Raw genomic sequence first — 26,024 nt, forward strand, 5'->3', positions numbered from 1 at the left:
TGACTTATTTTTTAAAATATTCCCATTGGTAGTTGAAAATCTGTCATAATGACGATGCAACAAAATAAAGCTTTTTAAAGACCTTCTCTTAGTAGATGGCTTAATACTGCCTTTGGCATATTACTAGTACATAACAACTGTATTCTTTTTTGTTTTTGTTTTTGTTTTTTTTTCTATTTTATCCATTTTATTTATTTTTTTTCCCCTGTGCATTTTGATTTTTTTTTTATTTTCTATTTTTTATTTTTTTCTCTTTCCATTTTATTTATTTTTTCAGCTTAACAGTATTCATTCTTTTTGCACAACACCCAGTGCTCCATGCAAAACGTGCCCTCCCCATTACCCACCACCTGTTCCCCCAACCTCCCACCCCTGACCCTTCAAAACCCTCAGGTTGCCCCAACCTCCCACCCCTGACCCTTCAAAACCCTCAGGTTGTTTTTCAGAGTCCATAGTCTCTTATGGTTCGCCTCCCCTCCCCAATGTCCATAGCCCCCTCCCCCTCTGGAATACTATGCAGCCATCAAAAGAAATGAAATCTTGCCATTTGCGACGACGTGGATGGAACTAGAGCGTATCATGCTTAGTGAAATAAGTCAATCGGAGAAAGACAACTATCATATGATCTCCCTGATATGAGGACATGGAGAAGCAACATGGGGGGGTAGGGGGATAGGAGAAGAATAAATGAAATAAGATGGGATTGGGAGGGAGACAAACCATAAATGACTCTTAATCTCACAAAACAAACTGGGGGTTGCTGGGGGGAGGTGGCATTTTATTTATTTTTTCAGCGTAACAGTATTCATTCTTTTTGCACAACACCCAGTGCTCCATGCAAAACGTGCCCTCCCCATTACCACCACCTGTTCCCCCAACCTCCCACCCCTGACCCTTCAAAACCCTCAGGTTGTTTTTCAGAGTCCACAGTCTCTTATGGTTCGCCTCCCCCTCCAATTTTTTTTTTAATAAACATATAACTGGGGGTTGCTGGGGGGAGGTGGGATTGGGAGAGGGGGAGGGGGCTATGGACATTGGGGAGGGTAAGTGCTATCGTGAGTGCTGTGAAGTGTGTAAACCTGGCGATTCACAGTGCTGTACCCCTGGGGATAAAAATACATTATATGTTTAACAACTGTATTCTGACACAGGCTGCAGAAACAGCAAGATTTTTAGGGCTAGAGCAGGATTTAATTATTTGTGTAAGAGGTTGAGTCACTGTAGAGACAGTTCTGGACTCAAGGGTCTTTACCACATCATGCCCCAAATGCATTGCCCCCACCACACTGCCATTCACTACAGGTTCCTGTATGCTCTTGTGAATTTACTAAATATGCTTTTTGTCCAGCTCTTCAGAAAACAGGAGTGAAAACTTGTCTGAGGTTTCTAACAATTAATTATTATAAAGAGATGTCTATATGTCTATCCATTCATGCATACATCTACTTACCAATTTATATCTACCTTTCTATGTATCATCTATCTATCAACCTATTGTGTATGTATGTATGAACTGTCTATCATCAATCTATCTATCTATCATCTATCATCTGTCTTACAAAGATACAGACTGAAAGATTTGTATAGTTCAAATAAGTCAATCGGAGAAAGACAACTATCATATGATCTCCCTGATATGAGGACATGGAGAAGCAACATGGGGGGGGTAGGGGGATAGGAGAAGAATAAATGAAACAAGATGGGATTGGGAGGGAGACAAACCATAAATGACTCTTAATATCACAAAACAAACTGGGGGTTGCTGGGGGGAGGTGGGATTGGGAGAGGGGGAGTGGGCTATGGACATTGGGGAGGGGAGGCGAACCATAAGAGACTATGGACTCTGAAAAACAACCTGAGGGTTTTGAAGGGTCAGGGGTGGGAGGTTGGGGGAACAGGTGGTGGGTAATGGGGAGGGCACGTTTTGCATGGAGCACTGGGTGTTGTGCAAAAAGAATGAATACTGTTACGCTGAAAAAATAAATAAAATGGAAAAAAAATCTTTAAAAAAAAAAAGAACTGAAGAATAGATATAAGAGCGGCATACGTTCTAAAGAAGCAACATAAGGAAGGTGATATGTATCTGTTCACTGCTGAATTCAAGCATCTAGAAAAATGTACGTATTCAATAATAAGTATTCATAAAGTAAATGAAAGAATTAAGAGAATTTCCTCTTGATACAATCCAATAGTGTTCAGTCCTTCAATATTCTGTTACCACTGAAAAGGGAAGCCTACTACATCCCAAAAATTGTCATCTCCAGGGAGCATCCTGGAACACTGGACTAGATACAATTTTTATTTGTCACTCTCTCCACCAGGAGCTACTGTGTATTTCTTTTATTCTGTCTTCTCAGTTTAGATTGTCAAGCACTTGTAGAAAATTCCCTAAACTTTCTAACCTTCCCCAAATGCCTTTTATATGTTAGGTGTGCATTTGGCATTGATCAGATGAATTTTCTCTGAGTATTAAATACAACTAAGTTAATCCCTAACACAAACTCACCGGTTTTGGTAAGAGCTTACGCAAAGGGTAGGATGTTCAGTTATTCTCTTTTCTTCTCAATGTAATTCGGTCACTCTTTACTTCAATGAGAATAAAAAATATCCTTCTAAAATTCTGTCTGATCTCTTTTGATGTCACTGAGGCTCAGATTCTCAGCTGCATTCCAGAAGGCAAAGTTGGTCCAGGATTCTCACACTTTCTGATATCCACTCTCACTTGTAATTTTGACAGGGAAATATTTGTCTTTTGTCTTTCCTACAGCAGTATTTAAACATAAATGATGCAAAATATAGGAGTCTGGGGAAGGTCGTTCCCTAAAGTGTTCCTTCCCTTTTAATTAAGACACATGAGCTAGATTTGATTAAGAACTTGGCCTTCACTATATATTAATGGATTTGGGGGAAGAGCTGGTCTCTTCTTGCAATTAAATTATGTGGGTCATAAATGACACGTTTTGACTAGAATAAAAAAAAAAAAAGCAGTGATTATCTAGTGATCTAGTGGCAGGACTTGATTCCTGATACATTTATCCAAAAAAAATAATTAGGATTTCTTAAACAAAAGACTGATTCTAGGTCTCAGGTGGGAAATGTATGAGATGAACTCGCAAGAAAGTGGTAATACACACACACAGATAACCGACACTGTGAAAAGAATATGCCAAAGGGACACAAAAGCCACTGGAAACAGCCTACAATTCCTAGAGCTAGAAAAGAATTGAACAACAAAATAAATGACACAAATTGATATATAACTCATAGTTTAAAACCCACAAGTTTGTAATGATATGAACACTTAAATAAATAGCTTATAAATAGGGAATAATGGACAAATCTTCCATTAAAAATTTCCTAATTATTTTTTAGGTATTCTGCTTTCAAAGGGTTATAGGGTAACACTCAATCTCTTATTTGTGGGTTGAACACAAGTGAACTCCTTCCAAAAGGTACATTGTGGAATGAAGCAGGGGAAATAAATTTACAGAGGAGAAATGTGGCAAACACTACTTCATCCAGGTGATCAAGGTTAACCTCAAGAATGATGAGTCACAATGAAAGTATGTACCCACTGACATGATGTGATGCAAATGGCACTTTGCCTCTGTGTGTCTTCTCCAAATAACCCATAACTCCAGTCCAATCTTCAATAAAATACCAAACAAACCCCAAATAAAGGTTTTTATATAGAATGTCTGACTAGTTCTCCTCAAAACTTTCAAGTTTATCAAAAACAAGGAAAGTTGAGCAGAATTATTGTAATGGACACTGAGTAAGCTCTAGAATTCACACAAGTGAAACTAATAAAACCTTGTATTCTCAACATAACTGAAATACATCAATAAAATTATATTCAGAGAAACTGTCAGTGTCTGGAGGTACTGAAGAAGACATGACGATACACAGTTTATTTCATTTAATATGTCATCAGAATATATCTGTGTTGAGCATGGGTCAGAAATTCCATCCTTTTCCATGCTGAATAATATTCCATTGTATGAATTCTCATTTTGGTTATTCATACATTGATGGACACATGGGTGGCACATTTGGGCTATCGTGACTAATGCTGATGTGGACATGAGGGTACACATGTCTCTTCTAATCTCCACTTCCAGCGCTTTTGCTATATTCCCAGAAGTGGAAATGCTGGATCACTTGGTCATTGTATTGTTAACTTTCCGAAGAAGGTCTTAATTTCTTTCTTCCACAGTGGCGTCAACATTTTTATATTCTTATGGACAGTGTGCATGTGTGTGTTTAGTGATGTTGAGTATCTTTTCCTGTTGCTCATTGCTCATTTTTTAAAATATTTTATTTATTTGACAGAGAGAAATCACAACTAGGCAGAGAGGCAGGCAGTGAGAGAGGAGGAAGCAGGCTCCCTGCGGACAGAGAGCTCGATGTGGGGCTCTATCCCAGGACTCTGGGATCATGACCTGAGCCGAAGGCAGAGGCTTTAACCCACTGAGAAACCCAGGCTCCCCCCTCATTGCTCATTTATATATATTTTTTGAGAAATGTTTATTCATCTTTTGTTGATATAGAGTTTTAGGAATTCCACAAATTGCCTTTCATTCTGTTGATTGTGGCCTTTGCTGCATAACAATTTTTAATTTTGAGATAGTTTAATTAATTTATTTATTTAATTATAAATTAATACATATAATTATAAATTAATTTAATTAATTTCTTATGTAACATGTGTTTTTATGGTGTCATATCAATAAATTATTTCCTAAGGTAGTGTCCTGAAGCTTTTATTTCATTTCTATTTTATTATTTTTTTGTAGTTGTGTTCAGCTAGCCAACATAAAATACATTAGTTTTTTCTTCTAAACATTTTATAGTTTTATTCTTATACTTAAGTTTTTGATTCATTTGGAGTTTATTTTTTCTATAGTGTAATTTAGGGATCTGCCTTCATTCTTTTTTTAAGGGTTTTATTTATTTATTTGACACACAGAGATTACAAGTAGGCAGAGAGTGGTGGGGGCAGGGAGCAGGATACCTGCCCAGCAGAGAGCCTGATGTGAGATTCAATCTTAGGACCCTGAGATCATGACCTGAGTGGAAGCCATAGGCTCAACCCACTGAGCCACCGAGGCACTCCTGCTTTCCCTCTTTTGTATATCTAGTTTTCTTTTGTAAAAGTTTTTTTAAATATCTTGAATATCTAGTTTTTGAATATTTTGAATATCTAGTTAAGCTAAACTATTTGCTGAAAACATTATTCTTTCCTGTTGGATGATGTTGGCACCCTTGCAGAAATTCAGTTGACCATATAAGGGATGGTACATTTTGGGCTCTCCAGCTCATTCCATTTCTCTGTGTCCCTGGCTTAATGCCATTACCATAGTTTTGATTACATAGCTTTATAATAATTTTAAAATCAGGACATGTAGGACATACAAATTTTTCTTTTCAAGAATTTTTATTTGATTAAAGATCCCTTGAGATTCAGTATGAAACGTTCAGCTGATTTTTCTATGTCTGCAAAAATTGTCATTAGAGTTTTTATAAGGGTAGTATAAAATGTGTATTGTTTCAGAAATTATTGACATCTGAATGATATAGAGTCTCTTGATCCATGAAGATCTGATATCTTTCTGTACACATACACACAACCACATACACACACAATAATTTGCTTTTGTGTATATGGAATCTGGCAAGTACAAAATCTACATAATATAAGTCCCATTTTGAGTCTAAACTCCAGAAACTTCAGTTAACCAGAAAGAGTTGATGTCCTAGTTCAGGTCCATAGGCAGGAGACTAGTATAAAGTCAGGGAAGGGTTAATGTGTCAGAGGGCGAGTCATCAGACAGGAAGAGCTAATGGTTCAGTCCTAAAGCTCTCAGGCAGGAGAATTCCCTCTTACTCAGGGGAGGTTAGCCTTTTGTAATTTTCAGGCCTTCATTTCATTAGATGAGGGCCCTAAATCAGTGAGAACAATCTACTTTATCCATTCTAACATTTCAAAATTTAATATCATCCTGAAAAATCTCATAATCATAACTCAAAACAATAGTGAAAGAAGTATCTGAGCACCCTGTGGTCTAGGAAAGTTAACACATAAAATTAATTGTTAAAAGCCCTTTGATTATCCATGTAGTACCTATACACATCTCTTTAAATCATACTTAACCTCCAATAAACACTACAAATATTTATAATGCCACCTAACATCATATAACAATCCTGTATACAAAAAAAAAATACACTAAAACCTCCACAAGAAGAAAAAGTAAAATTTGGGGATGATTTTGACTTTCTATTTGATATTTAGTTAGTTAAAAACTATGATGGAAAATAAAATCCTAAAATATAGGGCAGAATATCAATATATCCTCGGTTTCATGATAAGTTAATAAGAAAGGGAAGAAAACAAAGACATTTGCTTTATATATATTCAGACACAGAATTATTCATAATATAAGGAGTAAATACAATAATTACAGTCTTCATTTTTGTAACAGTCACATGGTTTATTTATAATTACTTCCTTCCCATTACCCATTCTGTATTCAATGTGCCCTCAGCAAGTACCAAATCTGCTTGGGTTCTTTAGCTTCTGGAGTGATACAAACCTTCATTACTGAAGGGTCTGTGAAATTAGTAGTTCCCCTGGATTGGGTTGCTATAGTTTTTATGGACCTTATCACAGAACATGATGACTAAGTGTCTACAGGAACCCCAGTATTCTTGCTATGCTCTTCGTTACCTCTATTGTGGAGTAGTAGTCCAATTTCTCATTGGTTGTCAGGATCATTCACCCCGTCCAGCCTATTGATCTTTGCCTATTGATTTAAAGGCATAAGCTACCCAAAAAGGTCAGGCAGCAGTCTTAACACTCTTTTCAATAGAATCTTGTTGTGTATCATGTTGGAAGCATTTCTCCCTTTGGAATGAACACTTCAAAGCAAGAGGAGCATAAGCAAATGGGAATAGGAAGCAAAAATTTTGCTAGTGAGTCACTAAGAGTAACAATGTGTGGTGCTTCTCCCATTTCTATTTTTTGATGATAGGACCTGGCTATGGGAGGAAGAGCAACATGAAATTGATGCTGATTCAGAGCATATATGGTCTTCCTGAGAACTGAGGATGCTTGCTCCAACCCTGGAAGGCACTGCTACATATCTCACACTAGAACTAATTCTATAAAATGTCATTCTCCCATTTTGTCAGGCCAAGTCCTTCAAGATAGTGGGAAATATGATAAGACCAGTGAATTCCATGAGCATGGGCCCATTGTGGCAGTTTATTTACTATGAAGTGAGATTGTTGATTAGAAGTAATGTGTGAAATGCTATGATTTTGGATTAAAAATTCTCTAACCCCATGGATAGTAGTTTTGTCAGCAGCATTGCATGCAGGGAATGCAAATTCCTATCCGAAGGAAGTGTCTATTTCAGTAGGAACAAAACACTGCCCTCCATGATGGAAACATTCCAATGGAATCCACCTGAACCCAAGCTGATTGTGCCAAGGAATGCTGCCATATTGGGGACTTCAGGTTGCATCTGATGAGTTGTCCCTTGGCAGTGGTCATGCCCATGGTAGCTTTAGTGGGTGGAAGTCTATGCTGTTGGGATCATATACAACCTCCATCTCTGCCACTGAGATCACTTTGTTTGTGAGCCCAGTGGTTAATGCCAGGAATGCATGGGAAATAGGCTGACTGGTATGCAACAACTGGGTCATTCCTTGCACTTGATTCTTAAAATTCTCCTCTGCTGGTCAGTCCTTGGTGAGCACTCACAATAGACATAAATATGTTTGTGTGTTTTTATTCATTCAGAAAGTTGTGGAAACATGACTCTTCCTCAAATTTTCTTTTTAACAATTTCCCACTAACGTTTGTTTCTTTGATTGTTTGTTTTTTTTTTCCAAGTCCCTAATTATTCAGCAAAACCTTTGTCCAAAACCTATGAATTAGTATACTTTCTACATCCAGCCACTTCTCACTCAAAAAAAGTGAACAGTGGATGCACTGTTTCACATTTTGTCCATTGAGAGAAACCCCCTCACCATGGACTTTCAGGGATTTTTCCATAATGTGGATATAGTGTTGTATCTATTCACTTTTGAGATGTACCTACATATCACTGCTGAATTTTCTATATATCATAACCAAATCCTTTATTCTGTCACTTGATCATAGTGAATTCCCAATAAGGCCTTGGGTGTAGGCTGGGAGAGAAAGAAAGCACAGTAACAAAAGTGGGGAGTATGAGAATTTGTGCACTTCTTTGCATAATATTTTCTTCAGTTCCTGCATGGGACAGATCACCTATAATGTATCCCATCCTTTTGTGGGGAGAGTGATGTAAATCAAGACCCCAAGTGGGTGACTAAGACTATGGATATTATCGAACCCTATATACATAGTTTTTTTCCTATACATGCATCCCTGTGATAAAGATTAATTTAGAAATTAGGCAAGCTAACAGATAACAATAATAATAAGATTTTAAATAATCTCAACAATATATTTTAACAAAATATAGTCTCTATCTTTCAATATACCTGAGTGTACTGTACTCCCCCTTCTTCCTTTGATGATATGAGATGATAAAACGCTGTTCTGATGAGATGAAATGTGATGAATGACACAGGCACTGTGTTGTAGCATTAGACTACCACTGACCTTCTGACATAATGTCAGAAGGAGGATCATCTGCTTCTGAACTTCAGGTAACTGTAACATGTAAAGAAAAACCATATGTAAAAGGAGACTGTCTGTTCCATAATGGAGTGCTGCTTTGGACACCAACTCTATGGTTCTGCCTCTGAAGAAACCAAATCCATGATGAACAGTTCAAATTTCACAGAAACTTGTAGCCCATACTTAAGCCTTATTCTCTACTAAGGCCCAGTATCTGGCCAAGAGCCATTTCTCAAAAGGAGTGTAATGATCTGTATAAGATGGCTGGAATTTGCTCCAAAATCCTGAAGGTCTGCACTGCAATCCATATATGGAGAACCGCCAAGGACTCCAATAGTATCCCTTTCTTCCACTCACACTTCAAGAACCATTGGTTGAGTGGAATCTTAACACTCAAGTGGAATAGAAGCTTGCACCACAGTCTGGACCTGTGGCAGAGCCTTGTCTTTAGTTCAACTCAAACTAGCAGCTTTTTTTTTTTAAATATTGTATTTATTTGATAGAGAGAAATCACAACTAGGCAGAGAGGCAAGCAGAGAGAGAGGAGGAAACAGGCTCCCCGCGGAGCAGAGAGCCCAATGCGGGGCTTGATCCCAGGACCCTGAGATCATGAGCTGAGCAGAAGGCAGAGGCTTTAACCCACTGAGCCACCCAGGCGCCCCAAACTAGCAGCTTTTTGAGTCACTTGAAAAATAAGCCAAAGTAAAAAACCCAAAGAAAAAAAGCTGTTGCCTTCCGTGTCCAAAGAGTCCTTTTGGGTATTCTATACCTTTTGATGTTGGAGGGGATAGATGGACCAAGATAAGCTTTACCTTCAAAGAGATATGTTTTTTTTTTCCTGGTTTTATTTAAACAGTTGAGTTAAATGCACAGTATTATTCATTACGGAATAAATTTAGTGATTCATTAGTTGCTTCTAATACCCAGTGCTCCTTACATCAAAAACCCTCCTTAATATCCGTCATTAAATTACCCATTTAGCCACCCCCATCTCCTCCAGCAACCCACAGTTTATTCTCTATAGTTAAGAGACTCCTATGGTTTGCCTCCCTCTCTGCTTTTATTGTGTTTTAGTTTTCTTTCAAAAGAAATATTTTCATATGCTTTATGCCCCTGGCCCTGGATATTTCTCCAGGCAAAGACCCTATCATTCCCTTGATTTTTAATTGTACTTATTTTCCAATCTCTGACAAAAATGTCTTACCAATAAATCTAGAGTAGATACATCTTGGTCATTAGATCCACTCAGCATAATGTCCCTAATATATTGTACATACTGGTATGGTAAAATAAAAGGCAATCGAGGTGTCTATGAACTAAATTATGACATACTGCTGGAGAGTTGACACAACCCTGTGGTAGGGCATGGAAGACATATTGCTGGCCTTGTTACCTGAAATCAAACTGCTTCTGATGGTCCTTGCAGACAGGGAGATAAGAAGCAGTTGCCAAGTCAGGCACTGCATACCAGGTACCAGAAAATCTGTCAATTTGTTGAAGCAAGGAAACCACACCTGCTATAGCTGTTGCAATTCTTTGAGTCTCCACCTGAATAAACATGTAAGTAACCACTGTCATTCCCTAAGATCCATCTCTCTCCTGCAATGGCCAAATAAGTAAGTTAAATGTGTGTGTTGCGGAATTACCATCTCTGCTTCTTTCAAGTCCTTGATGGTGGCACTAATCTCTATGATTCCTCCAGGGGGGTGGTGTTGCTGTTGTTGTACTTCTTCCCTCAATACAGGCAGTTCTAGAGGCTTCCACTTGTCTTTTCATTATTATAGCCTGCATGTCAGGGAACCAATGTAGGGATTCTGCCAGTTGCAAGAACATCTTTCAAATAATGCGTTCTGGAACTGGGGAAGTAACCATAGGATGAATTCATTGATCTACTGCCTAGAGCACAGATTAGGCCTGAGCTAAAGCTCCAATGACTACATTCCTCCCTAAGCTCCTGTTCTGACTGGTAGATCATATGGTGGTTTTGGGTTTCCTACAATCAATTTCAGGTCAGTATGTCCAGAAGTGCCTGAAAGACTGGTTATTTTCTTTTTTCCAATGCATAATTTGACTGAGAGAATGGCTGAGGTCTCTCTTGGGGAAGGCTGAGGGGTGGATTAATATACAGAAATGTCCCAGGGTCTTTCCTCAAGGGAATCCAATCTTCCCTTTATTTAACAAATTTGAGTCCATAAATTGGTTCCAGCCTGGGAATTAATGTGAAGCCATGAGTCTCTGACTTTATGATTAAGTTAGACTTCTGTCTGCTTAACCTAGACCTTTTTTTGCTACCCTGGATAAGTAATACTTGAACAGGTTTCCTCTCTATTTTACTTCTAGGAACACTGTCAAAAAGTACCCCAAGACTCTTAGTCTGCTTGTATTGATTATCTCATTGGTGTATTGCATCTTTTCTCCTTTATGGGAAGCGTGCCTACCTTCCCATTAAGGAGCTTGAGTAATTCAACATGACCACTATCATTTGGGATCAACTATCTCTCATTCCATGGGAATTTCCCAGTTTAGTGACACTAAAAGTCTGGTCTACCAAAAACAGTGATCATAAAGGTTTTCACGGGTGCTGGAACAACTGTGCCACATTTATTTATTACAGCCATGATAAAAGGTATGTCTTTTAGACCTTCCCAGGGGAGTTAGGGAGATATTAAATGAACAATCCATTCTTTATTTTATTCTATTATTTTTTTATGTTCACTCCTATTTATTTATTTAGTTTTTTTTAAATTTTATTTTATTTTTTCAGTGTTCCAAGATTCATTGTTTATGCACCCCCCAGGGCTTCATGCAATATGTGCCTTCCATAATACCCACCACCAGGATCACCCATCCCCGCATCCCTTGCCCTTCCAAACCCTCATTTTGTTTCTCAGAGTCCACAGTCTCTCATGTTTCATCTACCTCAGATTTATCCAAATTCTCCTTCCTTTCCTTCTCCTAAAATCATCCATGTTATACCTTGTGCTCCATAAGTTTGCTTGATTCAACCACGAAACCAAAGAAGAGCATAAACAATTCACAGAAACCAATGAGAATGAAGACACATCAGTCCAAAACCTTTGGGATATGGCAATGGCAGTCCTAAAGTGGAAATACATTGCCATCCAAGCGTCACTCAAATAAATAAATAAATAAATAAATAAATAAATAAAATCCCATATGCACCAATTCTCTATACACCTTAAAGAACTGGAAAATCAACAACACATTAAGCCAACCCCATGAGCAAGAAGGGAAGTAATTAAGATTAGAGCAAAGATCAATGAGTTAGAAACTAGAAATGCAGTAGAACACATCAATGAAACTAGAAGCTGGTTCTTTGACAGGATTAATAAGATTGACAAATCGCTGGCCAAACTAATCCAAAAGAAAAGAGAGAGGACCCAAATTAATAAAATTATGAATGAAAGGGGAGAGGTAATGACTCACACCAAGGAAATAGAAACAATCATTAGAAGTTATTATCAACAGTTATATGCCAATAAGTTAAGCAGCCTAGAAGAAATGGATGCATTCTTGGAAACCTATAAACTTCCAAGACTGAAACAGGAAAAATTGACAACCTGAATAGGCCAATATCTAGTAACAAGATTGAAGCAGTGATCAAAAACCTCCCCAAAAAAAGAGTCCAGGACCAGATGGATTGCCTGAGAAATTCTACCAAACTTTCAAAGAATAAGTAATACGTAATCTCCTGAAATTAAAAAAAAAAAAAAGAAACAGAAGGAAAACTTCCATACTCTTTCTCTGAAGTCAGCATTACTTCCATCCCCAAACGAGGCAAAGACCTCATCACAAAGGAGAATTTCAGACCAATATCCCCGATGAATATAGATGCCAAAATTGTCAACAAGATCCTAGCTAATAAAGTATTAGAATATATATTCTATATAGTATGTTAGAATAATATAGTATATGAGAAAGATTATCCACCATGGTCAAGTGGGATTTATCCCTGGGTTGCAAGAGTGGTTCAACATTCACAAATCAATCAATGTGATAGAACAAATCAATAAGAAAAGAGAGAACTATGTGGTCCTCTCAATTGATGAAGAAAAACCATTTGACAAATCCAATCTACATTCCAATATTCCTATGCCTTTAAATCTCTCCCTTTCCATTAAACCAAGTCAGGTCTGGTAACTCTAATTTGCTTAATATGAACCACCTTTTGATTCATGTAACAGCCACCAAACAAGGAAACTGTTAACTTTTCCTCAATTCCCAGCTACAAAATTAAAAGACGAATCTCTGCTTCATGAACCCATATCAAGATTTGACTTGATTGACTTTTATGTTTTTTCCATGAATGTCCTATTTCTGTATTTATGTATTAGAAAAGACATCATTACTTTGGGTTGTAGTGTGCTCCTCATGAGTCACATCTGGAACCTCACCTTTAGGAGTCTGCTGGGACTTACGTCGAATTATAGTTCTAGGAACAAAGAGAGTAATGGGGGTAGATCCTGAGAAGAATAAACCCCTTCTTTTAGGGCAACTTTCTCTGGGAGAGCCATTAGAGTTTCCTTAGACAATGCAGAGTTAAGCCTTCAGCCTAAGAAGGAGAAGCCACTTCAATGGGCAAAGAAGACTCATCTCTGTTCCCTTTTCCTCCAAGTATCCAAGGAAAAATCTACTTTTCATCCATGACTTTTTTATTAAATCTTCATCCCATGCCAAATTCTTCTGTTTGTACTCTGAAATAGTTCTTAAATTCTTCTATGTCTCTGTGTTAGATTGGTTTACCTTGGCGTAGACTCTTAGTTGGGGATTTTCATAAAAGTGAATTTAAGGACGAGGGTTAAGGGAGGTTGACTACAGTTCTGGAAGAAGATTATAGTCCAAACAGGTCCTTGGATTCTGCCTATAGCCATAAAAAAACCCAGAGGAATATATTTTAGTACAGGATCAGTTCCACGTTGAGGCAAAGTGTCCACTCTGTTGTTCATTGGTGTCCAGTGGATCCTGGAATGGAAGGCAAAGCATATAATTTTGTTCTGGAGCAAGTCCACAGAGAAGGTCGGGTACTGAGCTCAAGATGTTAATAGCCCAGACACAGAGCAGCTGGAGCATTACAGGATTGAAGGGGAATGAGCGAAACACAACATGCTAGACACTCTGCATCCCCTCCGGCATCACCATTCTTCAGACCTCCACCCTTTCACACCCAAGTCATTTTAGGAACATCTTGATGTCATTCTTGTTCCCTTCAATCCATTCCACACACTAATGACCCATACAGTTTTGAAGTCAAACACAAATCAAACTCTATCACTTGCTGGTTCAAAGGCCACACTGCATTTATGTGGTTTCATGAATACTGATTTTCACCCCTTGGCCTTTGTTAGGCATTTTCTCTTGTAAGAATGCTTCTACTCCAACTTATGTGTACCTATTCACACCCCTGACTTGATTTTTACTTTCCAGTTCCATTTTGTGTGCCCTTTCATCTTGGAACATTTCCTGAATCCCCGGGTCTTTGCTGTGTGTCCCTCAAACATGCTTTCATCGCCCCTGTGCTGCCACTAGTTTACATTTATCACACTGCACTGTCATTTTCTGCTCCCCTCTGGGAGTCTCTCTGTGGATATGAAGCCTGAGAAGGCAAGATCCAGGTTCCTCTCTACTTACCATTATAAGCGCAGCAGCTATCAATGTGTCTGACATATTCTTTGGGCTCAAGAAGCTTCTGTTGATTAATGAGTGAGGGATAGAAGGGATAAGTGGAGTATATTTATGCTGCCATTGTCTTGTGTGTAGATGGAGCCACATAGTTTTAATAATACATTCTCATAATGAAATGTTACCAAAATTAAGCTAATTGAAAGAGAAAAATAGCACAGCTCCCAATCATATGACGAAATCTTTCTGAGAGCAGGGGGAAAAGTATCCAAATAAGCTATTGGCTCCTTCATTGAGAATCTGTTTCAATTTGTTTCTCATCACACAATTTAAGCAGGGATTACAACAAACTGTGTTTTCTCAAAGAGATAGATGCATTTCAGAGTCCATAGTCTCTGAAAAACAACCTGAGGGTTTTGAAGGGTCGGGGGTGGGAGGTTGGGGGGACAGGTGGTGGGTAATAGGGAGGGCATGTATTGCATGGAGCACTGGGTGTTGTGCAAAAACAATGAATACTGTTATGCTGAAAAAATAAATAAATTTAAATACTGAAAAAAAAAAGAGAGATAGATGTAGCTTGAGGTCTCAGAGTCTGAAACTGATAAATAGGAAAAAATTCCTTCAACCCAGTAATTTATTTTCTTGAACATTTTATTGACTTTATTCATCTCCCTTTATACTTTTTTAAAAGATTTTATTTATTTATTTGACCCACAGAGATTACAAGTAGGCAGAGAGGCAGGCAGAGAGAGAGGGAAGCAGGCTCCCCGCTGAGCAGAGAGCCCAATGTGGGGCTCGATTCCAGGACCCTGAAATCATGAACTGAACTGAAGGCAGAGGCTTAAATATTTGGCTGATCCCCCTCCAGGTGTCCCAAGTTTGGATAAATGTATATAGTCACATACCATTAACAAATTCAAGATCTAGAATACCTTCATTCACCCAGAAATTTCTATCATGCTCCTTTTTCAGTTAAATCCCTCCAATGCAACTATTGTCTTGATTTGTATCACTGTGTTGTAGTATTGTCTATTTCTTAACTTCATGTAATTCTAATCACAGCTTTTACTCATAGTACATGGTATCTTTGTTCTAGAATTTAACATATTGACATGTATATCATTGGTCCACTACTTTTCTTTGCTGAAGATTATTCCATCTATCCTGTCAGATTCTGCCTTGCAAGTGCAGTGCATTTGAATTTAATGTAATTGTTAAATGTTGGTGAATAGTCCAACTTACTATAGCTTACATTTTGCTCCACTATAACTTATTTTAATTCTTTTATGTATTCTTCTGAGCTAATTGAATAGATGACTTTTTCTAATATACTGTTTTCTCTTCTTCTTAATATATTTTCTTAATCATTGACTCTATTTTTAGAGCAGTTTCAGGTTCACAGGAAAATTGAGCAGAAGCTATGGAGATTTCCTTCATCTCTTCTGTGAAAACATAGGCAGAGGGACAAAATAGTAATTTTTCCAAAGACATACAAATATCCAGCAGGTACAACAAAGGGTGCTCAACAACACTCATCATCAGGAAAATGCAAGTCAAAGTCAATGAGATACCACTTTATATCTGTTAGAATGGCTATTATCAAAAAGACAAGAGATAAAAAATGTTGGTGAGAATGTGAAGTGAAGGGATCCCATGTATACTACTGATGGGCATATAAATTGATATAGTCATTATGGAGAAGAGTATAGATGTTCCTCAAAAAACTGACAGTAGAACTACCATCCATCAATCCTGCTGTAAGATATATATCCAAAGGATCTGAAATCATGATGGTGAAGGGCTACCTACATTCCTACGTTCATGACATCATTATTCACAGTAGTCAAAGTATGAACAAAACCTCATCCCTGACTGGTGAATCAACAGAGAAAATGTGAGATCTTTATTATTCAGACATTAAAAAGAGGAAAACTCTGTCATTTGCAATAACAAATTGAAGCTGGATGGAGCTGGAGGACTTGAAATTAAGTGAAACAAGAAAGTCACAGAAATAGATATACTGTATGATCTCACTTTTACGTAGAAATGATATAGTTTAATTCACAGAAGCAGAGAGTAGAATGGCAGTTACCAGGGGCCAGGGAATGGGAGAAATGGAGAGACATTGCCCCACGTGTACAAGTATGCAGTTAACGTAGAATGAATTAGTTATAGAGATCTAATATATAGCACGGTCACTATAGTTAACCATACCATAATGTATACTTGGAATTACAAAGAGGATAGACCTAAATTAAATCTTACACACACACATACACACACACATACAATGGTAACTATATGGAGAAGATAGATTAGTTAATAATTAGTTAGATTGTGGTGATCTTTTCACAGCATATGTATGTTAAAAAATTGATTTGTACAGCTATATATATATATATATATATATGTATATATGTATACACACAACATTTTGTGTCAGCATGCCACCTTTGGGACACTAGAGCAGTCACTAGCTTCATAATAACCCAAAAAAGCAAAAAGTAGTGAGAACGTTGAAAAAATGATATTTTAACTTTTTAAAATGATCATTAACAGGAGAAAATTATTGTCATTAATAGTTTTCCAGGTAATTAATTGGGAACAGCATTAAAAGTGAAATTGTATGCTTTCATGGTTACTAAGGATGTGGGCCACTTGGAGACACTGAAAGCAACAAATTTTATTTGTTATTTGTTTTCAAGTTTTTTATTTAGATTACAGTTAGTTAACATACAGTGTACTATGAGTTCCAGTTGTACAGTTTAGAGATTCAAGTTTCAGACCACACCAAGTGTTCATGACAACATGTGTATTCCTTATTCCCCATCACCTATTTAACACATCTTTCTAGACCCTCCCTCTACTAACCATCTGTTTGTTTTCCATAGTTAAAAAGCCATTTCTCGATTTGCCCCCTCTCTGTGTTTATCCCTGTACACATTTTGTAAATATATAAAATTTAAATAAAACGTTTTAAAAATTTCATATGAGTGAAATCATATGGCATTTGTCTTTCACTGACTGACATGTTTGCTTAGCTTCATATTTTCTAACTCATACCTTGTCATTGCAAAGGACAAGACCTCATTCTAATGAAAATGAAAACTTGGACTGTGTCCATAGTTCTGCTATTGTAGATAATGCTGATACAAACATCATGGGACATGGATAACTTTGAATTAACATTTTTGTACTCTCTGAAATCAATGAATTTTAAAAATTCATTGTATAACTCAGGAATACACATATTCAAATCTTGTGTGCTAATCTGTTCTGTTCACTATGAGCACCAAAATTCTCTTTGTAATTCCAAATTGTCAATCCATATTAACCTTTACTAGGAAAGCACAAACAGAGAAGCAAAGTGGCTTCCTGCTGCAGAAGCAGGTTTTCTCTAACTCCATTACTAGAGACATTCAAGCATGTATTTCTGAATACCTCTGGTACTTCCCTTTATTCCACTGATAAAACACAGCAGTAAATGAAATAATGTGCTTTCTTCCCCCCTTTAAATCAGGTTCTACCTTTCTGTGCTACAATCACAGAAAATATGTTTTCTCTCTGTTGTATTTTAAATTCATATTTAGTCTTCACAATATTTTTACTTCTTTCTGCCATAGAGTTGCACTATTCTCTTGTTGTATTTCCTATATTCCAATCATATAAATTAACTGAATCTTTCCAGGCTTTTGTAATACTACATTTAAAAAATCCCATCCATCGTGTCTCAATTATCCTGATAGTCAAAGGTAACAATAAGAGAAATTGTTTATGAAATAAATGACATGTAGTATTTATAATCTTTTTGGCCTTTGATTCACTCATGTGGAACTTATTAAGATAAACTAATGATATACTGAAAAAAATTTCTAAACACACAAAGTTAATTCCTTTGCTTTAAATGTGTTCAAGTGAAAGCAGGATACCTTATTTGAAGTTTACCCTAGAGAGAATTACAAACCATAAGCTACAGGCCATTCTTCATTTATGGATGCTCACGGTTTGACCAGTTGTGATTGTATAAATATCTTTCTCCTTATCAAACCAGAGTGTAGACTAAATGTGAGGAGTATTTCATAATCAGCAATGTCAGAATTGAGCTCTCAGGAAAAGTAAGAACCAGGCTGGTGATATGAGGGAACCTACTAGTTTGAGGGCAGAAGTACAGGAAAAAAAGTAAGGAAATCAGGTGCATTGTAAGAGAGTGAATAGGTCAAATAAGGATACACACCACTGTATTTAATATCTGTACAGATTATGGAATCAACCAATACCCTCATTTCATCTCTTGCTTTCTGAGGTAGTTGTGATATGCCATAGCTTTCTCATGGCGTTTTTCACTTTCGCATTCCTCAGTGTGTAGATGAATGGGTTGAGACAAGGGGTCCCAATAGTATAAAATACAGCCACCATCTTGTCCATGGGGAAAGTGGTTAGGGGGCGCGTGTATATGAATATACACGGACCAAAGAATAAGATTACTACTATGATGTGAGAAGTGCAAGTTGAGAGAGCTTTTTTCCTCCCTTTTGCACTGTGATTTCTCAGGGAATGCAATATGACAATGTATGAGATCACCAGAATCACAAAACTACTTGAGCAAAGGGCCCCACTGTTAGACACCATCAGTAGGTTGATCCTGTAGGTGTCCATGCAAGCAAGTTTCAGCAAGGGCTGCAAATCACAGCAGTAATGATCAATTAAATTGGGTCCACAGAAAGGCATTCTCAAGGCCAAGATAATCTGAGTGATAGAATGGATAAAAGCCCCTAGCCATGCAAGGATAATCAGGATGGTACAGACCTGCTGTCTCATGATGGATGGGTAACGTAGTGGCTTACAGATTGCCACATAGCGATCAGCAGCCATGAAGATGAGCACAAAGATCTCCATGCCACCAAATAAATGTAGGGCAAAGACTTGAATCATGCACTCATTGTAAGTTATGATTTTTTTTTGTGGAGAGTGAATCCACAATTAGTCTGGGGGCTGTTATAGTTGAGAAGCAGAAATCAGCAAGGGACAAATAAAATAGGAAATAATACATGGGGCTCCCTAGTGTCCGGCTGAACTTGATGGTCACAATAATAAGCAAATTCCCTATCATGGTCCCCACATAGAAAATGAAGAAGATTACAAATACCATCTTTTTTTTTTTTTACTTTTTTTTTCCATTTTATTTTTTTCAGCGTAACAGTATTCATTGTTTTTGCACAACACCCAGTGCTACATGCAAAACGTGCCCTCCCCATTACCCACCACCTGTTCCCCCAACCTCCCACCCCTGACCCTTCAAAACCCTCAGGTTGTTTTTCAGAGTCCATAGTCTCTTATGGTTCGCCTCCCCTTCCAATTTTTTTTTTTTAATAAACGTATAATACCATCTTCTTTTTCATAGGATCTTGGGTCAATCCTAACAGTATGAATTCAGTTACACTGATATTTTGCCACATTTTTTCAGGCAAAGTGGAGAAAGCACTGGTTAAAAATAATCTGCAACGAAAAAGATATTATAAAATGAACAATCCATTTGTGCTTGATAATGGCATGCCATTTATCAGCAGTAATCCCTTACCTTCTGAGTTGTTTTCTTCTGAATAAAGTGCAAGTCATAAAATTCCTTCACAATCTATTCACCTAATTGCTAACGGAAGTAGTGAAATATATCAATAATGAAAACGTACTTGATTCCTCAGGCACACTAAACATTAATTTTGGGGATTTGGTAAGAGGTTATCTTTCTGAGCAGAATATCTTTCTTTAGTTTACAGCAATGATGAGTTAGGGTAGAATGTAGCCAAATGGAGAAATATGTTGCATGATTTGCATAATGTACATCCACACTATTTAAACCTGGTAATTCAGTTATGAAGTGTCTTCTAGTAATATTCTGAACATTCAAGGAATGTTGTAGAAACATCTTATAGTGTTTTCCATTATGAAACCTTAAAAACAGAGAGAGGGAGAGAGAGAAGGAGTGAACAAGTGAGAAACAAACCTTATTTTAGCAGGGAGCATGCAGTCAGTTGGTCCAGTCTATGGTGAAATGTATTTAAATTTGTTACCTTGACTGTTTATATCCTGTTACTTTAACCCTCAATAATTTCTAGTTGTGTAGAGTTTTAAATTCATTTCCTATTACAAAATACGTACTTTAAAAATTATACTGTGTTGTACAAAGTTAAATTCTTGGCCTAGTTCAGTATATCAATGAATCTATCCACACATTTTCTTAAGGCACAAGAAGAGACTGAGACTAAAATAAAGGGTAAATAGAAAACATTTGGCCTAAGTCAAAATACTATTTTATATTCCATGTTATTTTAAACACCAGCGATTTAGAAAATAAGCTAAAGAATTTCCAAGTCATAGCTGAAACTTTTCAAGATTTCCTGAAATCTACTTTTCTTAAGTATCACATACTGGGACTTGAGTAAGAGAAATTAGAAACAGGAAGGTAACTAATATATTTTATATCTACCAACAGTGGAATAAACCTTGTCTGTCCTCATCACATATATTTTTGATATAGTAGCACAATGAAATGTATAAGTGCCAAGGCATTACGTATATTTACATGTATTCAAGACAAAAGCATAATTTTCTAAAATATAAATGGATTTCAGAGATCAATCTTTAAAAACACAGTGAATAGAACGTTTGAGTGTCTCTGCTGGTTAAGTGGCTGACTCTTGATTTCCACTCAGGTAAAGATCTCAAGGTTGTGGGATTAAGTCCCACACTGGGCTTCATGCTGGGTACAGAGCCAGTTTAAGATTCCATCTGTCCCTTTCCTTCTGCGCCTTTTCCTGCTTTGGCTTTCTCTCTAAATAAATAAATAAACAAAATATTTAAAAATAAACCAGTGTGGAGCACCTGGGTGGGTCAGTGGCTTAAGCCTCTGGCTTCAGCTCAGGTCATGATCTCAGGGTCCTGGGATCGAGCCCCGCATCAGGCTCTCTGCTCAGCGGGGAGTCTGTTCCCTCCTCTCTCTCTACCTGCCTCTCTGCCTACTTGTGATCTGTCTGTCAAATAAATAAATATCTTAAAAAAATAAAAATAAATCTGTGCAAACGAAGATGGCAAAATAACTGATTTTAAAAGAATCTCTTCTTATTAAACATAATTTGTAAAAAATTTTCAATTTCATTACTAGAAAAATTCATTCAATTTAAATTCTAATTATATGTCCTTTCACCTGTTATATTAACAAACAGGCTTTTTTTTTTTTTTTTTTTTTTTTTTGGTAAATGCCTCTTAATAAACACTGCTGAAAATGATGTTGGGAACAATTGATCCCACACATTCCTGGTAGGAGTTTAATGGGATGCCATCTCTCAGGGAGTGATTTTCAACATTGAGGATATTTCAATGCCACATTTCCACAGGTCTAGTGATTCCATTTGCTGCAAGTAATCTCACTCACAGGCACAAAGACAACCACAGCAGTCCTTTCCATGTTGGTAAAATGTAAGAGACCACTTCAATACCCATCAGAAAGAAGCTAAGTGAGTCAGGGACAGTATTTTATACAATCATCAAAAAAAGGAAGTAGAAAAAAAAAAAAGGAAGTAGATATACATGTTAATGGTTTATAAATTATGTTGTGAAATGATAAAATTCAGGACTGTATGATGAGGATGGTAATGTTTTCATTGACAGCAGAACAATATATATCACACACTCATGGTCTCATATCAATCATATTTAAGAGAGGACTGAGATTGCATAATATGACTTTAGGGTGGGGAAATTGTATTCTTGGAATCAAAGTTAGGAGGATGACTTACCGTTTAAAATATTCCCTTTAGTAGTTGAAAACACATCATAATGATGCTGCATTAAGAATAAAACTTTTAAAAACCTTCTCTTAGTAGATGGTTTGTGAATCACATTGGCATATTACTGGATGATGACAACTGTCTTCTGACAGACTGCAGAAACAGCAAAATTCCCAGGGCCAGAGTAAGATCTAAATGTCTGTGTAAGAGGGTGAGTCAGCTCTAGAGGCAGTTCTGGACTCAAGGCTCTTAACCACATCATATCCCAACCACACTGCCATTCACTACAGTTTGCCCCGCACTCTTTGGAGTTCACCAGATAGGCTCTTTATCCAGCTCTTCAACAGACAGGAATGGAATATTGTCCATGGTTTCTAACAGTTAACTATTATAAAAAGATATCTATCTACCTATTATCTGTTGATCTATCTATTATCTATCTATCTATCTACCTATCTAATCACCTATCGTTTATCCAGGGAGAGTTATAGACTAAGCCATCTGTATCATTCACATAACAATAAATAAAAGAATAGCATACATTTGAACAAAGCAACATAAGGAGGGGGATTTTTATCTGCTCGCTGCTGAATTTAAGATGTATAAAAATTATATGTTTAAAAGAAGTATATGTTTAGGGGCGCCTGGGTGGCTCAGTGGGTTAAGCCACTGCCTTTGGCTCAGGTCATGATCTTGGGGTCCTGGGATCGAGTCACGCGTCGGGCTCTCTGCTCAGCAGGGAGCCTGCTTTCCTCTGAGATCATGACCTGAGCTGAAAGAAGAAGCTTAATGGACTGAGCCACCCAGACTTTTTTATTTTTTTAATTCTACAAGGTAAGGAATTGCTAATACACACAAACACACACAAATGCACACACACACAAGTACATTCACTGTGATTAGAATACGCCAAAAGGACACAAGAGTCAATGGGAAGACACCCCCTGTGCCAAAAGCTAGAAACAGTTGAGGAAAAAAATAAATGACACTGAATGGAAATGTAATTCATAATTTAAAAATCCACATTTATTATGATACTAAACACTTAAATAACCATCTAATAATTAGGTAATGATAGACAAATCCCATAAAAAAAGAATCCCTAATGAGTTTGTAGGTAATCTTCTCTCAAAGGGTTATAGATAACTCTCAATCTTTTATTTGTCGGTTGTACACAAGTGAATTCCTTCCAAAGGCTCACTGTGGAATTGGATGGAGAGGGGACAGAGGGGGGAGTAAGTTTACAGAGGAGAAATGTGGCAAACACTACCTCAACCAGGTGATCAAGGTTAACACCAACGAGTCACATTGAAAATGGGTGCCCACTGGCATGATCTGATGCACATGACACTTTGCTTCTGTGATCTTTCTCCAAATAACCCATAAGCCCAGTCCAATCTTGAGTAAAATATCAAACAAACCCCAAATGAAGGTTTTTATATAAAATGCCTCACTAGTTCTGCTCAAAACCGTCAAGTTCATCAAAAATAAGAACAGTCGAGCAGAATTATTATGATGGGCACTGAGTTAGCTATAGAAATGTAGAATCATTATTTTACACACCTGAAAGTAATAAAATGCTGTATTAATTGTACTTGGAATAAATTAGAGATTATCTAGAGAAACTCACTGTCTGGAGGTTTTGAAGAAGACACATCTACTGAATTTAATGTGTTATGCTGGATGAGATTCTGGAGAAGAAAAATGCCATCAGTGAAAGTAATCTGAATAAAACATGGTTGTTAGTTAAAAATAATGTGTCCCATAAAGTTATTTACTTGTGAACTTATGTACAATTCTATGTAAGATGGTAACAGAGGAACCTGAACACAGAACATATAGGATTTCCCTGTAAATATAAACCTATTACAAAATATAAAGTTTATTAGGGCACCTGGGTGGCTCAGTGGGTTAAAGTCTCTGCCTTTGGCTTGGGTCGTGATGTCAGGGTCCTGGGATGGAGCCCCACATTGGGCTCTCTGCTCAGTAGGGAGCCTGCTTCCTCCTCTCTCTCTCTGCCTGCCTCTTTGCCTAATTGTGATCTCTGTCTGTCAAATAAATACATAAAATCTTTAAAATATATCAAGTTTATGAATCATAAATGGTGTATTTCACTTAATATGTCATCACAGTGTATCAGTCTTGAAGCATGGCTCAGAAATTCCTGCCTTTTCTATGCTCAATAATATTCTATTGTATGTGTACCACATTATGTTTGTTCACATGTTGATGGACACTTGAGTTGCTTACCTATGTTGCCTATCAGGACTAATGCTGATATGGACATGAGGGCACTCATATCTCTTTTAATTCCCGCCTCCAGTGCTTTTGCTATATACCTGGAAATGGAAATTTGAAATCACTTTGTCATTGTATTGTTAAATTTCTGAAGAATGCCTTACTGTCTTTAACAGGGGCTACACCATTTTTATATTCTTATGAACAGTATGCACATGTGTGTTTAGTGAACTTGGGTATTTTTTCATGTGCTCATTGCCCATTCATATATATATATATATATATATATATATTTTTTTTTTTTTTAAGAAATGTTTATTCACGTGTTTAGTTGATAATTGAGTTTTAGGAGTTCAATGAGTTGTATTTTCATTCTGTTGACTGTGGCCTTTTTTAGAAGTTTTAACTTTGAGTTAGTTCAATTTATTTATTTATTTCTTCTGTATCCTGTGTTTTGGGGTCATATTCAAGAAATTATTTCCTAAGGTAATGTCCTGAAGCTTTTGCTTTTCATTTATATTTTCTTCTAAACATTTTATAGTTTTGGGGGCCTGGGTGACTCAGTCGGTTAAGTGGCTGCCTTTGGCTCAGTTCATGATCCCAGGGTCCTGGGATTGAGACCTGCATCAGATTCCTTGCTCAGTGGAGAGCCTGATTCTCCCCTGCCTGCCCTTCCCCTCGCTTCCCCTTGATTGTGTTTTTGTTTTGTTTTGTTTTGTTTTTTAAGATTTTACTTATTAGATAGAGAGAGAGAGGGAGAGCGGGAGAGGGAACACAAGCAGGGGGAGTCCAAGAGGGAGAAGCAGCTTCCCGCACAGCCAAGGCTCAAGGTGGAGCTGGACTCCAGGACTCTGTGATCCTGACCTGAACTGAAGACAAACAAAGGACTGAGCCACTCAGCACCCCGCCCCCTCCCCCAGCTTGTGCTTGCTCTCTGTCTCTCTTGCTCGCTATCTCTGTGTCAAACAAATAAGTAAAATCTTAAAAAATATATATATAAACCTTTTATAGTTTTAACTTTTATACTCAGGTCTTCGATCTCTTTGAGTTTATTTTGTATATGGTGTATGTTGGTGTTCTACCTTCATTCTTTTGCACATGAGACTTTAGTTTCCCCAAACTGTTTTTTGAAATGACCTATCATTTTCCTATTGGATGATCTTGACACTCTTGTAGAAAGTCAGGTGACCATATATGTAATGGTGCATTTCTGGGCTCTGCAATCTATTCCATTTGTTTGTTTTTTCTGTCTTCATGCCATTACCAAATTCTTTTGATTACTGTAGCTTTGTAATAAGTTTTAAAATCAGGAGATGTGAGACATACATTTTTTTTTCTTTTTCCCTCTTTTAAAGATATTTATTTATTTATTTGACGCAGAGAGAGAAGACAGAGAGAAAACACAAGCAGGGGAGTGACAGGCAGAGGGAGAGGGAGAAGCAGGTTCTCCCCCTACCTCCATCCAGCAGGGAGCCCAACACTGGCCTTGATCCCAGCACCGTGGGATCATGACCTGAGCAGAAGACAGACACAAAAGGGACTGAGTGATCCAGTTGCCAAAACTTCTTTTCAAGAATTTTTTTGACTAAAAATCCCTTGAGACTTCATGTGAATTTTTCAGCTGATTTTTCAATCTGCAAATTTTGTCATTGGAATTTTGACAGGGGTTGTATTAATTGTGCAATGTT

General features: G+C 37.3%; 1 pseudogene; it reads right to left on the bottom strand.

The window, feature by feature from the left end:
- Positions 1-18,598: 18,598 nt before the first annotated feature.
- LOC123949635 lies at positions 18,599-19,770 on the bottom strand (annotated as a pseudogene).
- Between the last annotated feature and the right edge of the window lie 6,254 nt (positions 19,771-26,024).

Source organism: Meles meles, chromosome 8 (genome assembly GCF_922984935.1).
Source record: "Meles meles chromosome 8, mMelMel3.1 paternal haplotype, whole genome shotgun sequence".
Classification (NCBI taxonomy): Eukaryota; Metazoa; Chordata; class Mammalia; order Carnivora; family Mustelidae; genus Meles; species Meles meles.